The 8,457-nt window shown below is 37.7% G+C and overlaps 1 long non-coding RNA gene across 1 annotated transcript; it reads left to right on the top strand.

Annotated features, from left to right (window-relative positions):
- Positions 1–341: 341 nt before the first annotated feature.
- LOC118255511 (uncharacterized) lies at positions 342–7,943 on the top strand. The gene is made up of 4 exons (XR_004780963.1): positions 342–456; positions 744–855; positions 1,590–1,820; positions 7,020–7,943. It is a non-coding gene; the product is annotated as an uncharacterized LOC118255511 (long non-coding RNA).
- The last annotated feature ends 514 nt before the right edge of the window (positions 7,944–8,457 follow it).

Raw genomic sequence — 8,457 nt, 5'->3', positions numbered from 1 at the left:
TTTGCTGGGACCAGTGTATTTAGTTCTGTTAGACTTTGTTACCCCACCTGAATCAGTCACCTGTACCAACATTCATATTGGTGACAGCCACCGCACTCAAAGTGCAAATCATTATGTGTTAAATCATGTTTCAAAGATCTTCACCCCTGCTGGAACGCATGCCGTACACTGAGTCCTCAGCTGCCATTTTGGAGGGCAATCACAGATTTCTTTTTTGCCTTCTAACAAACAATGCTTCTTTATTTATAATGCTTTTTAGATATTTGGCATTGCACATAGAAACTTTGATTCTCTTTCCAGTGATCACAGTAACCCAAGCATTACAGCATACAAGATCTGACTTCATTTTTTTTGACTGAGTGGCACTTCAGTGATCCATCAGGTTGACTGACAACACAGATACCTACTGAAGACAAACTGGGTGTGAAATCCTGCCTGGAGTCTTCCACAGCATGAGTATGAACATTTAAAGTCCACTACTTACCAATCAGCTAGAGCTCTCTGAGCTGTGTCAACTGCTGTATATTTATTACACTCCTTATGTTGCTTCCCCTCTTACTCAAAGTTTCTTGTATACTAATAAATATAATTCTGGAAGATCCATGCAACATGTTTCTCCTCATCATGAAGATGAGGATGATTAATTTTGGGGGGGGGGGGGGGGGAGGGGGTGAGGAACAAAAAGAAAGAAATGGAAGTGAGAAAAATCTAAGAACATAAGAACATTTGACTTTTGTTTTCAGAAACATCATAGATTCACAGAATGACAGACATACAGGCTTCAAAAGAGTTCTTGAGACATCAACACACCCACTCTCCTCAGGATAATGTAAAAGGTTATGTCACGCCTGACAGGTATTGGTTGGGAGCCATGTAGTAATAATCTACAACTTCTTAAGCAACCTCATTTACTACTTCATTATCCTTACTGCTACTTCATATTCCTAATATCTAATCTGCTACAATTTAAAAACATTACTTCTTGTCACCTCATTCTCGAACATGGAAAACAGATTATTCCCTTTGTCTTTACAACAGTGTTACGTAATTGAAAACTGCTCTCATGTTCCCCCTTGGGCTTTGCTTCTTTGGCTGAACACCATATAATTACATTTTTCTAGGCTTCTGTTGATTCTGATTTCCTCAGGACTCTTTCCATTTGGCTCAGATTTTTCTTGGACTGCAGTCTCCATTGCTGAGAGCAATGAAAGAATTATTTCTGATGCCTTGCAAGTTACACTCTTGTTTATGCACTGGAGAATGATGTCAGCTCGCTTCAGAACATCATAATGTTGCTGATGCATATTTGGCAAACATCAAAATCTCAGTGGAAGAGCTGCTACCTAGCCAGCCGTTCCCCAACTTGTATATGGGTAGCTAATCATCAAGCATCAGTGTATGCTTTATCAGATTAGATCCTGTAACTTTTCAGATAATTTCTTCAAAATGTCTGCCTACTGAGCATATTGGTGAGGAAATGCTTATGTCAGTGAATCAGACTATTACATTGTATTCTGACAGACAAACCACCATAGGGGGCACTTGAAGGGGATACAGCATTATGAATGAGCTGTATGACTTCTTCACAGGCACAAACATTCCACCTTTACCAGGAAGATATCAAAGGACAAGTGCCAACAAGGGATTTCTTGAGACTACTCTCCAAAATTCTCTTCTTGGAGAGGAAAAGGGGTACAGATCTCTCTGCCTGCTTTTTAAAGCATAATATTGATACAGCATGTATTTAGCATATACCCTTGGAATATGCAGATCACTGAGCAAGACTGAGATTTCATGTCAGCAACACCTTCTCCCAGAAAGTAAGTATAAGTAAGTATATATTTAACAGTTCAATGAATCACTACAAAGTGGTTTTGCACTTATCCTTAAAATCATCTCTGTTTTAATCTCAGTCTGGCAGAATTCCCATCATTCTCACTAAGAGTGGCAGATGGGCTTAATGTTAAAGTTGACATCATGGGTCTTGCAACACTTTTTTTTTATTATTTTAATTAGGATAAAACTATGCTTCCTAAATATGCAAGCAGTTTAAACAATCACGTTTGCCATACATATCAGTATTGCCAGCAGGTCAAGGGACGTAATCCTTCCCCTCTACTCCACACTTAGAGTGCTGTGTCCAGTTCTGGGCTCCCCATTAGAAGAGAGATATGGACATAATGGAGAGAGTCTAGTGAAGGTCCGCTAAGCTGGTTAAAGGACTGGAGCATTTCTCATATGAGGTGAAGCTGAGTTAGGACTGCTCAGCCTGCAGAAGAGAAGGATCAGGGTGTGAATCTTATCAATGTATATAAATACAAGTTACTATGCTCAATGCAGGAGTGACTAGGAGAAATTGAATGACATGAAATAACTGGTTAGAATAGATTATCTAAAATACCTTTTGGCTCTACATTGATGAATACAATTATATGGCACAAGACATCAGGAAGAAGCAGAAACTAGCTGTGAAAGATTTTATTCATTCTTGAATATGTTCTCTTGCTTTCTGGACAAATGGAGATTACAGGCATTGGTAATATTAAAACCATCAGTATTTGATCCTCACAGTAAAGAAATATAAATAATTTCTTGCATGGGAGAAAGTTTGAAATATGATGGGGAAAACCAAAGATAAGTCAAAACTTTTACAGTAATCATTCCTACATGCTCCTAATATTAGATGAGATTAATCTTGTCCTGAAGAGGTATTTTTTGCTGTTTGCTTTTTTGTTTGTTTGCACTTGTTCTAGAATAAGAGCACTGTAACATATGCAGATATCTTGTAAGTTAAAGTGTATGTGTGGTTAAGTAACACCCAGTGTTTTTGTTTAGTGATAAATGCTCTCCATACTACCAAGCAAGAGAATGCAGCCTACAGCTATGTTCATTCAAAAAGTTATGAAGGCCTGCAACCATACTGCCACCTCCACCCTACCCAAAAAACAGTGAATGGCTAAAGGCTGAAACAATAGAATTTACCAAGACCCATAACAAAGAAAGGAAGGATTTCCATCCAAATTGCCTGCATGCAGTCTGGGCTACCCAAAAGTAGTTAAAATATTGCCTTCAGAAATCCTTTTTTTTTTTTTTTAATCTCATAAGTGTGTTAGAATCATGGAATCACAGAATACCCCGTGTTGGAAGGGACCCACAAGGATCACTGAGTCCAACTCCGGCTCCACACAGGACCACCCAAAAACCAGGCCATGTGTCTGAGAGCATTGTCCAAACTCTTCTTGAACTCCAGCGGGCTCAGTGCTGTGACCACTGCCCTTGGGTGCCTGTCCCAGTGCCCGACCACCCTCTGGGTGCAGAACCTTTCCCTAACACCCAGCCTGACCCTCCCCTGTCCATGCCGTTCCCTCGGCTACGGTCACTGTCCCCAGAGAGCAGAGCTCAGCGCCTGCCCCTCCGTTCCCCTCGTGAGGGAGCTGCAGGCCATGAGGCCTCCCCTCAGCCTGCTCTGCTCTGGGCTGAACAAACCAAGGGACCTCAGCCGCTCCTCATAGGTCTTACCCTGTAGGCCCTTCACGATCTTTGTAGCCCTCCTTTGGGTACTCTCTAATAGCTCTACATCCTTTTTATACTGTGGTGCCCAAAACTGCACACAATACTTGAAGTGAGGCCACACCAGGGCAGAGCAGAGCAGTACAATCCCTTCCCTTGACCAGCTAGCAATGTCATGCTTGATGCACCCCAGGATATGGTTAAGAATACTTTAAAAAAAAAAAAAAAGACTAATTTTATAAAGGAATCTGGTCTTCTGGTCTCAGACCTTTCCTATTGTTTAAAATGCTCATGTTAGAAGTGTACAGGAATTCCAAAAAAAATGTTAAGTTGCAGAGTCATTTAATATCATGTTGTCTTAAGAACATATCCAGTCTGCTCTGTATTCTAATAAATAAATAAATAAATAAATGTAGTTTAACAAAAAGAAAAACTATTAAATTTGGAAAAACATGACTGAAAAATTTAGGACATGACTGTCCTAAATTATATCCCAAATTTAAAAATTGAAAGCCCCAAATTTTTTTTTTGTTTATTTTTGTGTGTGTATGCATCTAGAGGGTTTTAATAATATGTTTAAAAATGACAAATAAAAAGAAGTGTTATACTAATCTTCTGGTGATAAAAGAACAAATTAACAATAGCGCACTGTGTTTTTCCTCATGTAGTTTATCTTCCACAAGAACTAGTTCTAAAGCAATGAGTAAAGAGAAGAGCCAGAATCTTCTTTTTTTCAGGGCCCAGTTTGGCTTCTTTATCAGAATTAATACAATTCTATCTGAAAATCATAAATGTCTGAAATATTAGAAGTGACACGAGAAGACAGATAGATACAAAGCAGAACAAGTTTATACAAGTGAAGTCGTTTTCATTCAACGTATAAAAGTAATGATGGCTTTGCCAATTACTTTAACAGAATGACAATTTTATCTGAACAATCTTTACCCCTCTCGAAAAAATATGAGGACAGAAATTGGTAAAATATTTATCTGGGTATGTTTTTTCTGACTTTGCATGGATGAATGTAATTCCCAGTGGAGTGATAGTGCTGCAGACTTCTATGGGAGAAATTCATTCAGGTTATGCCAGAATCTCCCCCCTGGCACCAAGCACTGGCCCCCAGTTAGGTGCAGAAGAGAAGCTGGTGCCTGCATTGCTCAAGTCCACCATGCCCTTTTGAGCTGAGTAGCTGTGCTCACACTGTGCAGCACATCACCCATGTGCCCCTTGAGCATGTGTGGCACTCATTCTTCTTCCACAGAATGCTTTTTGTTGGCGGGTGTGCCTTAAGTAACACAGAGGCTGCACACCACGCTGATATTCATACAGGATAATAACAGTTACATGTTCCACGTGTTTGGACATGGCATGTCTGAGCATGGGGTGTGTGAGGGAGGCTTTGGGGATAATGCAGGAAAAGATGAAGGGAATCACACAGCCCATACTGTTCTCCTGAACAGGACTACCCTGTCCCTAGCCTGTCTTTTTCCTCAGAGACATCTCGCTGAGTTGCTCCAGGACATGGATTGAGAGCAAGCTGTGTTCATACTGGGAGCTGCATTCTCAATATGTCACTGACATGCAGGGGTGTAGGGACAAGAAGAAACCCAGACAGCTAATTTTTCTTGGTATAGACATCCAGTCCTTAACAGATGTATTCAAGTTCACACAGCTTATGACATCATTCTAAAATCACTGTTACTGTAAACTCTCTCAGCTTAAAGATCTGTTTAAAATGCAAGCAAAAACAGTACATTCTCTGACTAACTTCCCTGAAATGCTCTGTTAGTGTCTACAAACAACATAAGTATGGGATTACTTTTAATTGACCAATTGTTCCAGTGGCTGCCATTAAATCTCATGTGATGCATGATGTCCCAATTCTGCTAAGCTCTGACAAAGTAAATATTATTTTAATACTCAATATTTTTCACTCTCTAAGCATTTTAAACAGGATACATTCTTCCCTTCAGCCACATGTGAATACAAAATACAGACTGCTATACAAAGGTTATAGCAAAAAAGAATCTGCATAAATGTTTATATATATTCTATATTTTTTTAATATTTAACATAAAGGCATACTGTATTCTACCAAAGTTTAGGGAAAATTAATATTACACTTTTATCTTAATATGCATCCTAGTTTCATGCTTTCTCATGCATTTATTATATTATGATTTCATACACAAAATGACTTTCCACTCACTTTAAAACTGCTTATAAAGGGTAAAACTCATTCCTGTACAAAGTATAGAACCACATGTAATTTAAAAATAAGGTTTTTAACAGCAAGTTAAGGACCTATAGGACTTCCACTGGCTTCTGAACATGGGGAGTCTTCACTTGTTTAGAATACACAGTTTCTGAAGTAACATATTATACATGCTCCATTCAGGCACAATAAAAAGGCCAAACATCAATATCCATGAAATAATAAAAATTGGTTTTCTTTATTTTCCCTAAGCTACCTTTAAAAAAAAAAAAAAGTTAATATCTAATAAACAAAACAGTAATCATTCAAAAACATATACTACCTTTCTTTGAAATATCGAAGTCCGTACTCCATTTTTATATATGGAAAGATTCATAATCTGTTTTTCAGAGTTGGTTCCCTTAGTTTGATATCTCTGATTTTTCAGCTCAATATGCTTAAGTTACTAAATTATGAAGTTATTAGCTTTGGACTTTATCAGTCTATAGCTAATTCACTTAGTGGTCTAAAATTACCCAAAGTTGCCTGAATTTTTCTAGAAAACAGTAAAATTAGTTGTTCAAGGTTAGCCAACTGAGGACTGAGTATATTAAGATTTCATAAATGTTGAAATAATTAGCAAAAGTAAATTGCCAAAAGCAATACAAAGAATAATAGGGCCTCTGCTCAGGTAGGGAACATCTGAAAGATGTGATTTCTTTCCAACAGGAACAGCACATCTAAAAAGTTTCTCTGAGATATCTCTTATCCCGTCATTAAGTTCCTGCAAGATCTTTTTTAGTTTTGTTGAATCAGCATTTTCAAAGACTAAAACATTATGCCTGAAAATTCCTACCCATATGAGATCAGAAGTGGAACTCATAATCCATGCAATAGCTACCAGATCCTGTGAGACAGTCATTTATTATATGACTGTGATATATATTAACAAAAATGTCCTACACAACATGTGACAATCACATGCAAGACAGTGGAAGTTAGCAAGATGTTTTCTGTTTTCTTTTCTGATGAGTCAATTAAACAAGAAAAGAAAAAAAATAAAACTCTAAAAGTAAAAAGAGATCAAAATTCTTCCTATCCAGGACTGTGATCTGACATGAGAAAGTATAAACCATTAAAAAAAAAAAAATCAATAACAATCTGGGGGTTTTCCTCCTCCCACTGAAGTCCCCAGTACTAGTCTTGTGAAAGCTGTGGGAAGTTCATGTGCCAAAACTCTGCAGCCAAATGAGAGATTCTGCTTATAGTAATTGAAGCTTTATTTACCCTGATTTGTGGATATTTTCTTTGGCAGCTAAAACTGTGCCACCTGTCAAGTCAAGTTAATTAAAGAAGACACTCCAATGTGGTGTCTACCACCCTTCTGCCAGAAGTTTTCCCCTCAACCCTTGAAGAATCAGCAAAAAACAGATCTGTCCTCACTCCTTTGATGCCACGCTTCTCGGTATTCATTACATTTTCATCACTATCAGGCTGAGACCCATGGAGCATTAAACATTGGCACATATCTGCTTCTTCTCCCTCTGCAAAGGAAGGTAAATTGGGGGATCATAATTTCTTAAATGATGCTGGCATGATTTATGATACTTTGTCTGGAAGCCTCCTTAGTCACTCATTTAAAACAATGCATCATGCAGAGATGTTACAACATCCTTTCAATTTTCAAATGCAATCAAACTGGGATCTAGATTAAAAAAATGCTAAAACACAGTTAATGCTGAGGAAAAATGTCTCCTTGAAGGAATTTCAGGACATACTGCAACTTCTGTTCCAACGTGCTTAAAAGTTGGTGGCATGCTTTTCATTGAATTTGTATTGCCGTAAAGCACAAATTCCTAGTAACAATGCATGCTGCTCACTCTAAAACAGACATCTCTTTACAAACAATTTTTTGAACACCTGCATTGAAGGCATCTTCAGCTTGAAAGAGCAAACCACTGACCTGGGTTGGTGCAGAAAATTTGAAGGATTTATTATACAAGCCTGCATAGCAGCCTTAACTGAGTAGATTTGCAAACTCTTTCTTCTGGAAGCCAAAACAATTAAATCTCATATGATTAAAATCTCTATGGCCGAAAATTACAGGTGTGGAACATACCTTGTTCTTTGTTATACATCTGACAAAAAGCTTGCCAATTTTATGGCAGTGATTCTTTCTTATAGTTCTTCATGCTGCTAAGTAAAATCAAAGCAGTAAAGATTTTCTCTGGCACCAGGAAACAAGCGTAATATTTTAGTGCTATCTGCATCTCATAGACATCTATTCTTTTAGGTCTTGCTTTGGTTTAGTTTTATACCTGTGAATTAGCTTTATTTTTATTTTTATGATATAAAAATGATTGTTACATATCTGTTATTTTTAGTGCAAATTCACTTTCTAAATGGCTGTAGGGAATTGTAACTTTTTAGACAAAAAAAAAAAAAGTCCCAATTATTATCACTTTCTGCAGGAAGAAGAGAGGAGGATGTTTAAATAAAAACATTACAAATAATTTTCAGTTTTCAAAAGAATAGACAGAAATACCCTGTTGGTTTCATTTATAGAAAAAAAAAAGGGGGGTGGGGGGGGAGGAGGGGAGGGGAAACTGGAAAAGTTGAATGAAAAGCTAGCAGGGTTTCATTTGAAACTGGAAAAAAAAAAGTTTTGACCATCTATTTTCATAGGGTCCCCAGTGGCGTCTGAAATGCAGACATCTGCTGCAAACATCCCTCTTTAATTAAGTTTCAGTTAT

This window comes from Cygnus atratus, chromosome 3, assembly GCF_013377495.2.
Source record: "Cygnus atratus isolate AKBS03 ecotype Queensland, Australia chromosome 3, CAtr_DNAZoo_HiC_assembly, whole genome shotgun sequence".
In the NCBI taxonomy this organism is placed as follows: domain Eukaryota; kingdom Metazoa; phylum Chordata; class Aves; order Anseriformes; family Anatidae; genus Cygnus; species Cygnus atratus.
The sequence above is the reverse complement of the archived record's forward strand: the minus strand, read 5'-3'. Positions and strand labels throughout refer to the sequence as shown.